This window comes from Haliaeetus albicilla, chromosome 16 (assembly GCF_947461875.1).
Source record: "Haliaeetus albicilla chromosome 16, bHalAlb1.1, whole genome shotgun sequence".
Taxonomy (NCBI): Eukaryota; Metazoa; Chordata; class Aves; order Accipitriformes; family Accipitridae; genus Haliaeetus; species Haliaeetus albicilla.
The window spans coordinates 7142786-7161775 of NC_091498.1; the positions used below are offsets into that span (position 1 = coordinate 7142786).

The window sequence follows — 18990 nt, forward strand, 5'->3', positions numbered from 1 at the left end:
CTTTGAAATATTTGTGTGATCTATATTAATGTAAGTTGGTGTTAACAGGAATATTTGGATGCTCATACTGTTTGCATCTGAGGTAGGATATAAAATAGCTGAGGCTGGTTTCTCTGGAAGGTTTCATGTGAACATGGGGACACTTGACAACACTAACATCGCAGAGAAGGAGGGAAGAAGGGGAAAATAGTATCTACCAAATGCAGGTTTCTTTTCTGATATAACTGCACTTGCGTATCCCTTGGACACTGGTCTGCATGTTGTTGGTTTCAATGAAATGCAAAGTGATTTTGTGACAACATGTAAATGTCAGACTCTGCGCTGACCTGGCTGCTCTCTGCCCAGGCTCTCTGGTCCCACTGGCCACTTCCAGACAGTGACACTGCAGGATCGGGGCAGGTCTTGTGATTGCCAAGAACTTTTATTTTGAGATTTGTACAGGGTTACTGCAAGTGAACAAGGGATTAGGAAATACTTTGCATTACAACTTGCCAAAACTATGTGTCAGCCTGCGACTACCCTCTGCAAACAGTGCTGAAGTGCTCTGCGTGAGTTTGCAAGCTTTCATCACGGCTGTCCTGAGCATCCCGGGTTGGTGGTGGAGGAGCAGGTCTCAGCAGTGCTTGGATGTGGAGGGTCCCTGGTGTGCTGTGATCTCCCCGTAGTCCCTGAGCCGAAGGAGACAGGGACGCACAGGCCCTGCCTTGTTCCCCGAGTTCACGTGAAGCTTCAGGCTGCAGTGGTGAGGGAAGGGACTGGAGCGACAGCTCACAAATCCCTGCTGGCCTCTTTAATTGGCGAGGAGCTGTTATGTCCTTTTTAATCTGTGCAAAACTTTCCTGCAAACCAGCTTAGATAGTTATTTGTAGTCTGTCATTATCTGATTATCACAATGCTGATTGATGGGCAGGGAACGTGGTGAACATCTGACCCTTGAAGCCGCTGCAGAGCGCAGTGTATCGATAACCTGTGAAAAAGGCAGTTTTGTGTCTTTTAGGCTATCTTAGCCAGCAGTTAAGTATCTCTGTATTACTGAAACAGCTTTCAGGATGAAACTGGATACTTGTAGACTGTTTGCTTGGTTTACTCCTCTGTGCTTGTTATCCCCCTTTTTTCCCCTACCTTGTGTTGCTGGTGCTAAACGTAGAGCAAAACCTCTCTGGTGGGGTTTGAAGTTAGCAGGTATGGTGTTAAGTTACCGCTTGTCTATGGTAGCAAAGTTCAGGGCAGGAGCTGTGAAAATATTGGGAGAATAGAAGCAAGTCAAAAGTTTGGGGATGATATTTCTTGTAGCAGGCACCTAATTAGTAGGAAAAGAAAAAAAGAAAAACATTTTTGGCATGGCATGACATTATCTTTTATGAAGATCTTGGTGCATTTTAAGACATACTGTCTCTCATGTGCGCATGGCCCATGATACTGGCATTACAGGCACCTACATAGGAAAAGGGGAGACTGAGAAAAGATGTCTCATGCACTGGTTCACAACTGGGAAGATAATTCAGGGTTTGCCCAATCCCCTCCCTTTTCCGCATTGACATTTCTTTATTCTCCATCTGCTTAGCACTGGAATACAATCATAGTACATAAATTGTCCTTAAACCTCGCCAGATGTTTGATCAAAGGTGGAGAGATAGTACACAGGTTAAAGGCCAAAAAGAGACCTGCAGAAAGCAGATGGAAAGCTGAAGCGTCAGAGGTAACATCGTGTTGGATAACAAGTTTTGTAGCTGCGATGCACAGCTGGTAGCAGGAAGTACAGGGAGAAAAAATGGACTCCTTCACTGCTTGCCCTTTGAGACTTAGGATACCAAGACAGTATAGTCTGCTTTTGCTGGATTTCTCTCCCCCACCCCCCCACCCTGTTCAGATCTGAAAGTTAAATCATAGGAGTGGGGATGCGTTTACTCAAACATACCCAGCAGGTTTAGTTGGCTTCTGGGAATCCCTCTGAACATGAACTTGAACTCTGAGGGATGGAGCTGCTGGCCTTGGAGGAGGTGAATAAAAGGCTCTACTTGCTGTATCTTAGCTAGTCTTTGCATTTTTTTTTGTCCTCTGAGGCTGTGCTTCTTTGTCTTCCCAGGCTGTTTCCTGGTGCTTAGAGAAAAAAAGGCCACGACCGTACTCTGAGAAGAGATTTGTGCTATAATGAGAATCCTTTGCTTTTATTAGCGCTATTTGCATAGACTCAGAGCATGTGGAAGATAAGAGGCTTAAGCCGTTAAGTGTAGAGAAATGTAAGGTAATAATGAGGTTATGGAGGAAACCCTCGGCGGTTGCGCTGAGCCGGGGGCAGAGCCCTGAACCCCTCTGCTCAGCCACCCACAGCAATGCCAAATGTGGGGTGCAAAGCTGTGTGGACCCTGGGAATTTCCCCTGTCCTCTGAGATGTGCAGCACTGGATTTTGCCTGAAATGCTGCCTGTTATTCCGCCTCTTTGCTTCTGCCTTACTCCCACTGCATTTATAGCCTTTGCTCCTAATTTCTTCAGGTCTAGCATGGGGTTTATTGCCCGTCGGGCTTTGTAAGGCAGTGGGAGGACGCCCAAGTGCCTTCAGAGAGCAGGAGCAGGTGGAGGGGGTTTATGCTGCTTTCAGTCCCTCTCTGCCTGGTGCTTCAGCACGCTACAGGAGACTGCGCAGGTTGGATGTTGCTGGTATGAGATGGACAGATTTTCTGATAATGCCATTTATTTAAAGACTTGTTTAGATGCCCGACTGAGAGCCCTTCATGGGGACAGACTCCTCCTTGGAATATGCAATTTTCCAAAGCCAATATATGCCATATATTTTTTTAATATATATATATATGTCTCTATATTTTTATACGTATGATTGCCCCACTGGATGGACCACTCTGTAGATTAGTAGGAAATGTAGTTATTAGCTCTTGATAAGCAGCCACTTTGTCCCAGCTGTTTTTTAATTAAACATAGATGTGAAGTGCAGCTGTTCGTTCAAAGGACACTTTTTACTTCTCCGTAAAATGCACCATTTTCCAGTGTTAAGTCCTGTAGCTCAGTGCAAGAAGAAAATTCTTTCTAAGGTCCTATTTTCATTCCTATTTAATTTTGTAACAAATATTTCTTATTGCAGCTGAAGGTGAACTTAGTTTGGGAACTATTAGCAAAGGTGAGACGTGGTCTTCAGGAATGGGGAGAAGATTTATTTTATTTGCTTCAAAAATATTTTTAGATCTTGGTGCTTTTGTGCTTTTAAAAAAAAAAAAAAAAGAAAAGTGTAATTTTATATGTACAGCTGTGCCTTGATTTGAGGCTTTCCAAAAGCTTGAAGCCCCAGCAGTTGTACAAAAGTTGTTTTGAGGATCTTTGAGTAAATCGGAGATTGCTGTGAGAAAGTAGTGCGCTGCAGAAAATATTGGGAAAATTCAGGAGGGACAAAAATTCTCTGGTTGAAACCCAAGTATTATCCCGGTATGACTCTAAATGGCATAAGCTGCCTGAGTGGATGCTCTTATGGTAGTCTTCACTGATGGAAGACGACCAGTAGTGGTTTTGGAGAGGATTTTTATAGGCCACCAGTGATATTACAAGCAGTTGTTGATTTTGATTGTAAACTAGCGTGCCAAAACAGTAACTGTTCACTGCTTTGATTTAAAACAGTGGTGCCGTTTCTGATAAATCAATTGTGTTTGCATTACTGGTCATCTGGGTTTTTCCTTTCTTGCTCTTCCTTGTCACTCCCCAAATACTCTGTAGGGATGTTAGCAACACCCATGCTGGGATAGAAGTTAAAACAAGCTCTGCAATTGCTGAAGAAGTGTGAACAATCCCTGGTCATCTCAATTTTCTGCTTGTTGGTGCAACATTTCATGGTTTCTGGGAGCTGAGCGAGCTAATGTAGGGTTCCCAGTTGATGTACTCAGAATATCAAAGTGTTTCTGAGAAATTCCTCATTACAAAATTTAACACCTTTCCATTTTTGCAGTAAGCCCACCTGAATGGAGCACGTTTCTTTTAAGGTCCCTGTGGTCTGTGCGGAGGCCCCTGGGCTGCAAAGAAATGATAAGCACAAGAAGATAGGAACTTTAACTTTTTTACTGTAGCATCAAAACCAAAACACTTGCACTGTTCATTTTTACTGGGGTGCCTGACAGCCCTAAGCAAGCTCTTTAACTGGTATGACTTTGGAATGTGCTGCCTCCTTTAAAAGAAACCCTATGCAACCCAGGTGTGTTTTAGCTGTGTTTGGCTTTTAACTGTGCTGTGCCTGGATGGTTGTTACAGCTTTGGGGTAGAATCCGGCAGCAAAAATAGGGAGTATGATTTCAGAGTAATTGCAAGTGCATTTGTAAGTGATTCCCGCATTCCTGGTGGGAAATTTGTGAGCAGATGAGTGTGGTGCCTTAGCATGCATCCAGGAAAATGAGTCAGACTTAAGATGCAATAGTCTTGCCATGTCTGACTCTTGGTGCAAGTCCCACTGGTGAATGAAAATTTTACCGTATGTTTTGCTTTTGACTCAGGATTTTCCATATTAATTTCCTAGATGGTTCCAGGTCCCCCCATGCTATTTCCCGGTGGAGAATACAGGGTTGTTTGTAGCCTAGCAGGAGCTTGTTAAATAGGTTTTCCAGCATACCAAGGGAAGAGGAAGAGTTCCTGGTCAGAGAAATTTTCCTCTCCTCTATGGAGTGAGTGCGAGCTCAAGTGCAAAGGCTGGTGCAATCTGGCATATCCCACAGGTGTGCGTGAAGCAATTCTGCAGACAACAGGCTATCCAGGATGCCTTGTTTCACTCTTGTTGTTCGTTGCCACCGGGGCCCTGCCAGCTTTGCCTGGTCTCACTCCAGCTTTATTGGGTCAGCACTGATTCCCCCTGGAGCCTGGGCTGCTGAAGAAAAAGCCAACAGCTCATCCTCACTCTTGGACTACTGTGGAACTGGACATGTTCCTTTTTATTATTTATACATTTAGGTACAGCATGACCATTTGCAGGTCAACATCTCCCTGCACATGATGTGCATTGGGTCTGTCCCTAGGCAAGTGCAGTCCAAGCAGCAATTTCAGAAGCGTTGCTAGAATTAGTGCCCCACGGTAGCCTGCTCGGCCATCTCCAGGGACCAACGGGGTGTCCTCATCTGTGTTGAGGATACCAGCCACGCCACGCATGGCATGGACACTGATACCTCCATTGCCCGCGACTGTTGGTTCTTGTATTTCTGTGCAAAAGGAGGGCCAAGGAGTCCTTTGTGATTTGGTAGCGCATTATCCCCAGTTAACACCAGTGTAAGTGATGACACAGGATCAAGGAAGATGAAATCACGCCTTCAAATTCTTCCAGCTGGGACCCTAAGACTGGATAACAGGAACACCAAAGCTGCTTCAGGCAATGAGTCACCGATGGCTTAAAGGTGAAAATCCTAAGGTCTTATTCCTAATGTATCAAAACAGTATCTGTTCATTGCGATTAGAAGCACTGAAGGCTTGTCCTGTACGCGTTGGACATCAACACACTCAACACTGACTTCGTTTTCTCTCTTTTGTGTACATCTTATGTGATAGGGGAAGCTGCAGTCTCAACCTGCAAAACTATTTTTGGAAGGAAGCTCAGTTCATTAAACCTGCAACTCAGTATTTTTTTAAGGGGAGAGGGAGACAGCGTGGTTTGTTACAGTTTATTTGACCTAGTTAAGGAAAATATCAAGTCGCCTCAGGCAAGTAATTAATTTGTACATACTTCCTCCCGCTCGCGGCGTGTTGTATGCAGCCAATATTTTCTGCAGGTGAAGATGATCGGCTTCACAGCTCGCAGGAAGTCTGCCCAGATTTGCAGCTGCCGTGCGGTATGTTAGGTAGATCCTACATCTGAAAGGAAAGGCAGCAGGTCTGCAAGAGAGCTCCAGATGGTATTTATTCGAGACCTCAGCAGTTGACTTGGGATGATATAAAGCTTTCCCTGTTGCTTTCTCTTTGGCAGAAGCACTGCCTTTCGGTGTTGTTTCCAGACTGACTGTCAGAGCTGGATTCAAGGGTATTTTTGTTGTTAGCTTGAGAGCCCTGTCTGCAAGGGAGGTGCCGAGCAAGCGCGTCTCCTTGCAAGCTCCTTCCATGTTGCTTGGCCCCAACTCACAGGGACCGGCAGCCCAGGGCAAAGATGGTGCTGCTGCTCTCGATTCCTGTCCCCACTGCTGGAACAGGTTATTATGGGCTCCAAGGTGACCCCAACCCCACCAGCTGGTTATTAGATATTAATCCATCCTATTCCAAACCCCACTGCCAGGTCATTTTGTCTTGTAATGCTTGTCCTGTTCCAAACTGTACATTTTTGCAGCTTAGCACTGCACCTTGGCGTGGTTTTTTAGAAAAGCATCAAACGTTGTGGGCACGGGGCCAAACCACAGTGGCAAGGAGGTGACAGTCTTGCATGAAGTAAAGCTAAACTCTCAGAATTAAAATAACTTGTTTTCAGGCTTGGAGTCAAAACCCTTGTGGAACCCGGTTGGGAGGGGGAGGCCAGTTTCTTATTACTTCAGCCTCTGCTACAGGAAACTCCTGGTTACCCAAACCAATGTTGTGCTACATGGCAATTCCACAGGTGTGTAAACCATCAGTTATCCAAGTATATTCAGCCACACTCCATATATTCACCCCATTCCATTTGCATAACGAGGGATGCTGGCAGGTAAAAAAAGTCCCTGAAAGTTGTTTTAAGCTGGAAATCTTGAACTGGCAGAAAGATGAATCTCAAACTCTTGTCTGGTTTGTGAGATAGCATTTAAAAGAAATAGAAATGGTATTTTGCTCATAGCTGTGGCAATCTGTTAAAAAGAAGATCTAATTTAATGAGTTGGCACTGCGGTCATTTGGAGAAGCTTGCTTTTTACAGAAAAATATAAATATCTTACATAATATATAAAATTTCTAGCAGCAGTTGGCTCTTTAGCAGGAAGGTAGGTGCATGCCGGCATCAGGAAAAAAGTGGAAATAGGCCCAGATTTGGCAAAACACTTGCAGAGAATTTGCTGAAGGGCTGCGCTCTACAGAAGCGGGTTGTCTGAAACCACCCAGACTGGCAGGGCTTGGTGCAGCTGGCATCCGAGTAAATTCTGGAGGGGTGCACACAGATTTAGAAACTATTGACTGCTTGACTAAAAATGTAATAAATACACTGAAAAGTAAAGTCTGAAATAACTTCTGTGTCATGACTGTAAATGTTGCTCTCAGGTGTGTATACCTGCACGCGTGTGCTGCGCTTGTCCAGAGGGCAAGAGTGCTGCAGTCCAGCACCAGGTCTGACCAAGCATTGCTGCAGGTCCCCGTTGACTGCCTCAGCCCCACACAGCCTCTGGGAAGGGCTGCTCCTTCTTTCAGAGGAAGGAATCATATGAAACTGAATCTTTCGTGACCTGACATAACATGAAAAGTTGTTTTGTGGTGGGTTTTGGTTTTTTTGTTGTTGTTTTGGGGTGGTTTTTTTGTTAGGTTTCCCTTGTTGGAGTACTAATGGTGGTTGAAAGGCTTTAAAAAACACAGGCAAAGCATGGGAATGGGGATAACACTGGTAAAGCATTGGGAAATGAATGTAGCAGACTCAAGAAAAAGAATAATTAGGTAACCACACTCCCTTCTGGAACCAGCATTCCTTGTGCACAAGTTCAAGTGCTTTGTCCCATTTCAAATTATCCAACTTGCAGAATTTCTACGTGACCTCTTTGGTGACTAGTCATCCAGGACCTGTTACTATCTATTTGAGAGAGAGAGAGAGAGGAAAAAATAGGAGAGATATATATCTCATATATATATATATATTTATGTGATATCTGCCTTTTTTTTTTTTGTTTTATTTTCCTTTCATAAAGCTGGAGGTGGAGGGACTATGAGTGTCTTCACTGTGAGTACTTGGGTGCTAAGCATCCCAGGTGCTAGACATGCTTGATCTAATATTCAGTTGGGAATAATCATGTTTGTTTTTCTTGTATTCCTACCTGGAACATTTCTCCTTTCTTTAGACCAGTGTGGATGGTTTTTCTTGTCTTCAGTATAAGGGCGTGATACTGGAGTTTCAGCTCTCTCCAACTTCTCCTCTAAGATAATGGGAGTGGGAGATATTCTTTATCCTCTTCCCCCCGCCCCCGCCAAGTAACTTGGCTTTTTTTTTTCCCCAGTGAAACAATCTGGTTGATAACTGCAGCATCATTTTTTTTAGTGGAGAATAAATCGGAATAAACACAGTTCTTCAATTTATGTGTTAATGAAAAAGAACCTAATGGACATGGGAGGACAAGTAATACTTGTTTTAATGTACCTTTTGATCATTTCAAGTGCCAATGCTGGGAAGCACGTGCCCATTTTTCTGGGCTTCTGTAATTTATTGTGTTTTGGGTAAAAGCATCCTTGCTGATGTGAATTGTTGAAAAAGAGAATGCATTTGAACGTAGCAGGAGGTATCACTAAAGAGAGGAGCGGGCAGATGTCCAGGGGATGGGAAGAGATGGGAGCGGGGTCACATTACTGAAAAACAGAGAGGAGAGGAGCGATGCGCCAACAGGAGCCAGGATCTTGAGCAAGAAAGCCCAGAGAGCAGAGCCCTGAGAAACTGCAGCGAAGTCCAGGTTTGAATGCAGACTGGTGAAATAAAGAGTTTTTCAAGCAAAGTGACCCCCAAACTGGGACTTTTCTTGGGGAGGTTCCTGTGCTCTGAACCCAGCCCTGCCGGCAGGAGGGAAATTCCCAGCCGCCTCGCTCCCCAGAAATGGAAATCGGAGCCTGCTGAGGCAAGCGTTGCTGTTGGAGGTCGTTTGGGCTCTTTTGGGAGATGATTATTTGCATTTAGTTCTATTAATTTCCTCTCTTAAAATATGCCCCGTGGGCCCCAGAATTGTTGTGGCTGTTCAGCCCTGGGTTTCGCTGAAGCCTTTTCAGTATTGGGAGGATGCTGGAGAATAAATTTCACTAGTTAGACATTATCGTATTCATGCCACTCAGATTTATGAATCAGTGCTTCTCACTTCAGCTTCTATTACCGGGGTTTTCTCTCCTCCCAACGCCCCCTTCCCAACATCTTTCAGTTGTTTCCAAACAGCTGGCTGGCTAGTGGCATCACCAATTGCTAGCATAGGATGAGAAAAAATAATAAATCAGAGCTACACAACTCATGAAAAGTATTTGAAAGCCATGAGGTTTTAAGCATAATAACAGTTAGAGATTTAGGGGTGATTACTTATTTGCTTGTTTAAGTGTTATCTCATGGGTTTTAAGGATTTAGGTTGCAAATTTTCTTCTGGCTGTTGCTGTTAAAGAAAAGCGAAACTCTCGCCGAGCTCCAGGAACTGGGCCTTTAAGGGAAATAATGTCAGGATATTCTGGGTAAAATGCTGAGTTCGCAACATTCAGATAAATCTCAAGCGAAGCAGTTTAGACATCTGAACGACAGCATCGTAATCTGATCTCTGCTGGTGGGATCACTTTTCTGTATGTCCTGTTTAGTGAGATCCTGCAGGATTTTACCCCTGGCTGAAGAGAATCAGCCTGGCAGGGAGGAATTACCGTGTTCAGCATCTTGCTCTGAACACCTGGCAGGGGAAGCCTCCATAATGGAAACACTAAAACATGTAGGTATACATATTTATACATACTCATATATGTCTGTATACATATTTATCCAAGTCTTTGCAGGGATGGGATACGCTATAATCATACACACTGGCGTAAAGCACCGTCTTCCAATTTATCCCAGTATGATGCTGTCTTTGTGCAGGACAGCACAGAGCGATGCACTCTGAGCTGAGATTCCGCACGTGCAATGAGAAAGCCCGATGGCATGGTCCTCCATCAGAGAGGATGCCTCTTTGGGAGGACGGAGCTTTCAGCTCTGTCGTAAAGGGTTTGTAGAGGCTCAGCTCAGCTTGCAAAACGCCTTGGCCCTGGGGGGCATGTGAGTCCAGATCTGCTGGCTTGCTTGTTGGGGGGACGATGCCTGTAGGGCTGTGCCAAACCCACTCGTGATGGGTGCTGAAAATGTGTGTGGAGCACCGTGGTTTTATTTCGGTTGGTTTCAGTGACAGGTAAAGCTGTTGGGCTGCATTAAAATGAACTCGCAGTGAACTGCGTGCGTAGGCTTAGCTGAATTGCCCGTTTCATTCAAATTCTTACAGCTGAAAAGAAGCTTGCTGTGTTCAAGTGTCAAGAGGGGCCAGCGCTGAGCAATTCGTGTTGTAGCTCTGCCTTGGTGAGGGCAGGACCGTGAGTGAGGCTAAGATGTTAGAAAGTGGGGGGGAACTTTCCTGGTAAACCAATAAAATGAATATTTTCTTAGTTTCAGTTGCAGCAGAAAGCAGGGGTTTGGTGATTTTTTTTTTTAATTTTTTTGAAGATGAAAAGCACTTAAAAACCTGGGGATTGAATAAAAGAAAGTGTCTGCTCACGTGGGAATTACTGTGACCCCGTACAGATGGCACAGCTGAAAAGCATCCCAGCCACGTGCCTCGGGTTTGATTTACTCTGTCGGTGCTGATGACGGGTGACTAAGTGCCAGGGACCGGCGTTGTGGCAGTCGGCGGGACCTGAAAGGTTATTGGAGTCCGTGCTTGCACGGCGAGCATCGCGGTGAGTTCAGCCCTGCCTGCTGATCGGCGTGTGCCTGGGGAAGCATGTGCCAGCCTGACGCATCCTTCCTCCGCACTCCGCTCTCAGATGCTGTGCGGGGAGGGGAGGCAGGCGGGGAGAAAAAGCATGGCTCTGAGGCAGATTTGGTAAAATTTGCATCTCGCCTCTGTTGGTACGTGTCTTCAGGCCAGGAAACGTGTTTTCCTTGGAAGTCGTCTTGAACCACACGATCTGGTAGCACAGGGCTGGGCGCCCGGGGTGCAGACTCGGCTCCCGCCATGGAGCAGAATCGGTGCCCATAATGTGAGTTTGCTTCGTGCTGCTTAAGCATTTCATAGAGAGGCATCGCAACCCATCTTTGAAGTACAGTAAGAAAATTTTAATTGGCCTAATTAGTGCAGGAAAATAAGGTATATAATAAGTAGGACTAATAGCCGAAAAATGGCTTTTAATTTTGAGTACTGCAATTCTTGTTCTTGCCTGAAATTACCCATGTGAATGCCTGATTTTTCAGCTGTCAAAACTTGGGCCATAATAAAGAATGAGGCCATCCAAAATCAGAAGTCATTTGTGAAAATACAAGCCTTAATCTCTGTGCTTAATCCCTTTGTGTAACACAGATATCGTTGCTCACCCACCCACCAGACTGCCACCGAAGGTCTTTTAATCCAGGGCGTTTTGAGAGCTGATTTGTGGCAACTACCCCACTTCAAACCCTTGAAAAGCAGAAATGCATGCGGCCTCCCTGTGAACCACTTCATCTCTAAGCCCCGCTTCTCGCTTTTGTACTGGTGATAACCCAGAGCAGCATCGGGGAAGCCTGAGGATTAACATTAATGCTTGTGTAGTGATTTGAAAACAAGAGCTCTGCTTTACAGAGGAGCAGTTGTCTCCTCTTGTAAAAGAAAAAAGGATTAACTCCTTTCCTGAAAACACATTAATTTAGCCAAAACAACATCAATTCACCTAAAACATGTCACGGGTGGTGTAATGAAGTGTGCAAGTGTATGATCTGCTGCTCCTTTTTTCAGTCAAGTGTTTCGGGGCTTCTGGAAGCAAAGGTCTTGCTGACAGCCCTTATGGACGTGGGGGTTCAGGCAGCATCTGGAATCAGAAACCACTAGAATATGGGTTTGCATTTAAAAATAATAATAATAAAAAAAAGTCAATTGGACTAGGTTTTCTAAGGACCACTAGTTGAATCCTGAGATGGCAACCTAGGGAAAAATATTTATATCCCTTACAAATCAACCACACTGTTCACTGGAAAATCTATACTAATTTTCTTTCTTTGACCTTGGGAAGACCTGGGATTTTGGAGAGAGGTTGGTTGACGTTTGTTAAGATCTAAGAAATATAGGAGCTCTCTACAAAGATCAGGTTTGCTCTTCTGTGGCATATTTAACTTTCCCAGGAAAATTACATCTAACATTTGCTTCCAGCGTCCTTCCCTGACCTCCCCCCTGCCACCACACTAAGTCAACAATACTTCTGCAGAATACTGTTGATATGTATAAACTCTTATCTCCTTGAAGTCTTTTTGTTTGTTTGTTTGTTTGTTTTCCTAGCACCATTATGCCTGTGCCTGGGCAGGAGAAAGCTTTGCCTTGGAGTGAAGGCTGGTTCTGTCCATGGGGTTTTTGCACCTCTAGGTCTCTCCTGGGTTTGCTGGTTGGTGCAGAGCACAGCAGTGTGTGAACACAAAACGCTTTCTGTAATAAGGTCATTTAACATCCAAGGGAGGAGAACAGTTTTTAATCCTTACTAGATCTGGCTGGGCCGGATTCAGGCTGGCATTAACAAAGCCTTGAGGCATCCAGTTTCATCTGTAGTGCTAATTTAAAGGAAGAAGGGGAGATATGTCATGGCCAGAAAGAGTGCTGAATAGCTGTACGGTTGAGAAGTCCAATTCAGGAATTGCAAAATTAACTTCCAGTTTGCGGTTCATGCAATAGATCCCACATACATACATACATGGACATTATATATATTAAAAATATGTATTATATTTATAATATATTTATTATAGCATATTGTTATAGATAACATTATATTATATTATTACATGTATAATGTATTATACATAGATAAATATTTACGTATAGAATAGTCCATATATAGATATAATATATATATGGACACCTGAGGTGAGCCCTGGACTCCTGAGGTGAGCCCCTGACTCTGAGCAGAAACCAGGACTGGTGGTGAGATTCATGGTCCCAGGCAGCACCCTCAGTACGTGTTTATTTTGAACATCTCTTGTCATATTACGTATCTAAATGCTGTTTACAGTGGTGTCTTTGCACAGTCTCGCAGTTCCTTGTTTTCAGATTGGGTGCATTACGGTAAGGGCAACGATTCATGGTTGTGGCCAAAAAAAAGTGTGCTGAATGGCACCCAAGTCATAGCAGAAGGCATGAAATCAGACCCCATCTTGGCTTTAAAACAAACAAAAAGCAGTGTTGCAGTGCAAAAAGAAAGATGTTTGCAGGGCCCAGCTCCTGTCCAGATGGTGCACCGCAGGGTCAGTCCCTCCCCATGAGGAGCAGTGATTTAAATCAGTGTGTAGCAGGCAGTAACTGTAGAAATAAAGTGATTTTAATTTCTGGAATCATTACCATTATGTCATATCAATTCTGTATAGAACAATCAGCATTTGAATCTGATGGGACATTTTGCAGTTGCTATTGGTAACGTTCACTGTTCCTTCTAAAAACACCGAGTCTGGGGGAAGGATGTTAGTGCCGAAAGCTGAGTGGTTAGCACAAAATTTGTGTTTATTTTCCCGGATGTATTTTATTTTGGGGGTCATTTAAGGATAATAACAGACAGTGATTGATCAGGGGCAAAGTGGCTCCATCTGGCTCAGGAATCTGTGTGTTTTGCTCTGCCTTCCCAGGCAGTTTTCCTGGTTGCTGTTAAGGAGCTCAATTCTGTCCTTAAAATAGAATATTGTATTTGTGAAAATGGCTTAAAATCCCCAGTGGTTTCAGCATAGATACATGTTAGTGATACAGTAACATTGTTAATTGCAAACTTCTCCTCTTAACAGCCTTTTATGCATGCGTTATGTTTTTTATGAATCCTTAAAAGACTTTTCTAACGTCTTATGGCATAAATGACTCATCTCACCTGACATGAATAGTGAGAAAATCGGAGCCTGCTTTTTTCTGCCTCCTTTTCTTCTGATTTCAGAATGCATAATTTCTCTGCTGTGGTTAAAGCCAAAGCCTCAGCATCCTTTCAATTACTTCATAAGAATAAGAAAAAAAAAAACCAGTGTCAGGTGGGGAAGAGTAGGGTGAAGAAGGGCAACACAGTGGGGTCCTTTTAGTTTTTTAGAGGCTGCTTGAGGATTTTTAAGCTCAGGTTTTGGGGCATGTTGTGTTTAGCATTAATGCATTTTTTTCCTCCAAAACTCTGAGCGTAAGGTCCCTTGCTTGGCCTGCACTTCTCAATCTGCTCCTGTGTTTTTCCCTCTCCTGAAACCCAAGCTGCTGTCAGTACAAAATGTGTCCTTTTTTTTTTTTTCTCCTTCTCCTGCTTTACCTTATGTCTTTTTATTTGTGTTTCAGTGGCCTGTCAAAACAGGAGAGCACTGAAATAAAAGTATAAAATCTTTAAATTAATCACTATACATCAGACATTCCTCATGAGCCTTTTGCATCAGTGCAATGATCTCACCTCCACCGCATGTGACAGCAGCACCTTCCCCATGAGTGACACTGCCAGCGTTAAACCATCAGTTGCCCAAATAACGCCGGGGAATCAGCAAATTTCAAGTTTCTTTGCCTTCCTCTCATAAGTGCCTCAAAATTACTCCCAGCCTTTCAAAATGTTGCCCTTTGCTGACACAGGCTGATTTAGAGAGAAATGTTATTTGGAATATTCATAGCAAGTGTGCCGCTAATTAGTGCTTTACAGAACTGCCATTGGGGTCCACGCGTGCTATTTTCTGGACTGGGGTGCATGCTGTGAGATTGGGAGGGGATGCAGCTCCTCTGGTCAGGCACTGCTGGGCTTTGTCCTCTGTGCAGCAAAAGTGCAAGTTTAACTGGGAGAAGCAGGAAAGTCTTATAAGTCACCTTGCTCCGCTTTCCTCCCAGGCTGCAGTTGTTGCAGGGATGCAGTGACTTTATGCAATGCATTTCTGGAGCACAGTGCAGTCATCTTCTTAGCTTTCATGCTCTTCCACAAGCACAGGGCTTGGAAACCCCCCTTGGCATCTGCAGGTCCAAGGAAGAAAATGTCCTGTGAAGGTACTGATGCTGATGTGCTCCCAGAAAGTCTTTACTTTTATGGATGCTGATGCATGTAATCATAGAATTGGAGAATGGTTTGTGTTGGAAGGGACCTTTAAAGATCATTCAGTTCAACCCCTCTGCCACAGGCAGGGACATCTTTCACTAGATCAGGTTGCTTAAAGCCATGTAATCATACCTGTAAGCAAGTCTTGCAAAGGTCTTTGATGCCTGTGATGAGTCTGACAGTCCTCTGTTGTGGATGATGCTGGAGCTGAGCCTCAAACCCTCAAAGGCAGGAGAGGGATGGGATTTAGCAAGAAGGATCTCTGCATAGGAAGGATTATCATTTTGGCTATTTGCAAATCTGTCAGTGATTAAGAATGTTACTAATGGCAAGTTATTTATAAACGTTTAAAGCATTGGGACTGTTTGCATTACGGCACACTCTCCTTTATTCCCGCTGCTCTTGGATATGCCAAACTGAATTTATCCTGGCAGGGGTGTCAATGCCTTTTCTTTAATAATACTGCTCTACCTGCTAATACATTTTTCCATGGAAACATGCCAAATGCTGTGCTGTTCTGACCCCCACGTTTGCCCCTTTGATTTCCACCTATTTATGTGAAGTGTGTCCTTTGAGTTTATTAGTAAAGCTGCAATGAGAAGTATCGGCATCTCAAACAGCAGCAACACCGGGTCCAAGTTAAAGGTTTTGAGGCAGAAAGTGTGTTACCATCTGTTCTCTAGATGGAAACAGAGCTGTAAGGAGGAGGACGGTGGCCTCTTGTCGTGGTTTAATCCCAGCTGGCAATGAAGCCCCACACAGCCACTTGCTCACTCCTCCCCGGTGGGGTGGGGGAGAATCAGAAGGGTAAAGGTGAGAAAACTCTTGGGTTGAGATAAAGACAGTTTAATAGGTAAAGCAAAAGCCGCGCACACAAGCAAAGCAAAACAAGGAATTCATTCACCACTTCTCATGGGCAGGCAGCTGCTCAGCCATCTCCAGGACAGCAGGGCTCCAGCATGTGGAATGGTGACTTGGGAAGACAAATGCCATCACTCCGAACATCCCCCCCTTCGTCCTTCTTCCCCCAGCTTTCTATGCTGAGCATAATGTCCTATGGTCTGGAATATCCCTTGGGTCAGTTGGGGTCAGCTGTCCCGGCCGTGTCCCCTCCCAACTTCTTCTGCCCCCCCAGCCTCCTCGCTGGTGGGTGCTGTGAGGGGCAGAAAAGCCCTTGGCTCTGTGTAAGCACTGCTCAGCAGTAACAAAAAAATCTCTGAATTACCAACACTGTTTCCAGCACAAATCCAAAGCATAGCCTCATACTAGCTACCATGAAGAAAATTAACTCTATCCCAGCCAAAACCAGCACACCTCTGTAGGGTCGAATGAGCATTGAGGCTTTTGGAAAATGAATTTGCAACTGCTGAGCTTGGAGTCTAAGTGTCAGACATGGTCTGTGCTGTGCAAATACGCACATCTGCACTCCCTGCTTGTAGGGAAGGACTCTCACCCTCTCGTGTTTCTCATTTCGGTCTCATGAGTGAACAGAAATGATAGTGATCTTAATAGTAGAGTTGCATCTCTTCATCTCAGAGCAGGACTGATGTGCTTCAGTTGCCCTGGCATCACCTTTGCATTGGCAAAATGCAGTTATTTTGCCATCAAGTGCTTAACTGGGATTCCTCCTGATATTGAGCCACATGCAGCTTTTCAACTCCAACATTTAAGATTTGAAAATACCAGTTTATTTCAGGTAAGATGAAGGCACTCACAGAAATCCTTCCCTCTTCTTGTTTAGTCAGGTGTTCCCAGGTCAAATGTGTAGCAAATTGTTGGTTTCTGTGATGACTTTCACCAACTTGATTGCAAATACAATCCTCAATTAAATGATTTTGCAGTAGTAAATAATGGAGAGGGAAAACAAGCAAGACATTTGCTGACCCCTGGAATGGATGCAGTCTCATTTCCAACAGACTTGTGTCTTGAGGTCTATTGGCTTTCTAACTAAATTAAAAAAGGCTTCAGAGTGAGCTACTTATTAGGCATCAGAGACTCTACATTGGACAGAGCTATTACAAATGCTTCAACGTTGCAGGACAAGCTTTGACTAGCTTTCCACGCCTATTAGACATCAGAGAATCTACATGGGAGGGGACGCTTCACTGAGGAGTGTATTCTCTAGTGTCTAATAATTGCAAATAAAGCTTTTTGGCAGGTCAGGGCATGCAAAATGTTGTTCTCGTCTTGAATTAGCGGTCTAATAATAAATTCATGCTGCCATTTAGTGGGGACCCAGGTAGGATCACTCTTTTCTGCCTCTTGTTCTGTTTCCGTGAAGTTTGTAGGAAAGTAATAATTTAGGCTGCTGTCTCCTGCTGATGTGGTAGTAATGAACTCGGTGATTCAGAAGTTAAGGGGGATATATGGGTAGGAAGATGCATATGTACACAGCAATCATACAGTCCCATAAGCCCTATATGTGAGCTTTAGGAGAAAAATCAGAAATCTAAGCACAACTGAGCAGTGGAAGGAGCCTTTCAGATGAGACTTTAAATCAAGCCATGAAAACACTGAAGCACAAGAAGGCTCTTTGAGGCTGGGAGAGACATGGAGTGGAAAATCCATGCTGTGGGCTTTTTTTGCAGTAAGGAATACAGGAGGGAGCAGAGCATTGCACGGAGCTGGGAGATTGTCAGGAGCATCTCTTGGCTCAAGGAGTGGTGCAGGATATGGTGGGGAGGTGAGCAGAGCAGTGCAGGGCACAGGCGTAGGAGACTGGGCTTCATCCCCTCCACTTTTCACAGAATCACTTCTTGCAAGCCAAGAGCAGAATAATTTATGCAAAATTTGGGAACTTTTGACAGAGATGCATAGCACTTGTTTGCACTGTTTTACAAAATATTTTATGGTTAGAAGCTATGGAAGAGCTTAAATTAAAATAATTGAAGTTACCTGTAGGGAGTAAGTCATGGCAGAGTAAGGAATGTAGACCTGTCCGTTAAACATTTACAGAAAAGCCAAGAGGAATGACTATTAAAGATGCAAATATTGAAATGTCCTTTATCCTCTCACTTCGGGGGCTGTCTGTTCTGGGGTTATGGGGTGAACATACGTGGAGGAGGGATGAGCAGAGGGGTGAGAGCTCTGCATTCATCTGCTGTTGATTTTTTAACATGGACAGTAATGAGGGAAGATGTTAGCGGGGTATTTATCTGCCTTAGTTTTTCTAATTAACTCCTGGCTAATGAGAGGAGAACATTTTTTGTTTCTCGCTCTTCGGGTGGATGTTAGTGTAAGCTGGAGGTCCTGGCTGCTAGAAGGGAGGAATCAAGAGCCTGGTGGTTGTGATCCCATCGCAACTGCAGTGCTAGCCTGGAGGATTAGGCTGGCTTTTGGGAGAACTGGAGCAAAGCCAAGGAAAACTGCACATTGCCTTAAAACAGGCAGCAGGCTCAGAAAAGCCTCACAGAGTTTGTGTCTCTTGAAAGCACGTGGTGTCACTGAAGTTGTGGGCAACTTGAGACATGGAGTCAAGAGCGTTATTTCAGAGCTGGTAAAACATTATACAGCCCACATTTGACACTCAGTAAAACACCCTCAGCATTTAATGGGGAAAAAAAAAGTATTGATTTGCAATAATTTGTTTTTCTCATGTTTGACTTCACTGAAATGATCAACTTCTGTGAAATTTCTTTAAGTTCTGAGTATGGTCATGGGTTTGCTGTATTTTAAATCAAGTGACCCTAATAAACTTTTGCTACTTACTCAAAATACTGTATACACCTTGGGCTGGAGAAAAGTTGATTGACTGGTGTCCTGGAGGGTGGGTGGAGAGTTGTAGAGGACTGCTGCGTCTAGTGTGAGTAGAAAGGTTCCTCTTTGTCCGTTGGATGCTGGAGGAGCCACCCACGGAAGGTCCTTCTTGTTTGTGACCAAGACTCTCTACCACCCTCCTGCTGAGCAGGGGCTCAGGAGAGGTGGTTGTAGGTTTTGGGTTAGTTCTGTGTATTTTCGCCAAACAGGGGCTGATGCTCAAAGAGAGTTGATGTGTGTTGCACAAGCACAGAGGCTCAAGAACCACACTGATTCTTTGATTAAACTACTTTTCATATTTTATCATATAACTACCTGAATGGGACCACAGGAAAAAGCTGAAATTGCTACAAAGA

At 44.2% G+C, this 18990-nt stretch overlaps 1 protein-coding gene across 8 annotated transcripts in view; it reads left to right on the plus strand.

Annotated features, from left to right (window-relative positions):
• Positions 1-18990, plus strand: part of HIVEP3 (HIVEP zinc finger 3) — a 274785-nt gene that overhangs the window by 32909 nt on the left and 222886 nt on the right. The window contains exon 1 of one of the 8 annotated variants that reach the window (XM_069803396.1): positions 2556-2659. The exons of the other annotated variants lie outside the window; for them this stretch is intronic. The gene's annotated coding sequence lies outside the window, so the exon portion shown is untranslated. Of the gene's footprint in view, positions 1-2555; positions 2660-18990 lie in introns of those variants that run through there. 8 annotated transcript variants of the gene reach the window in all.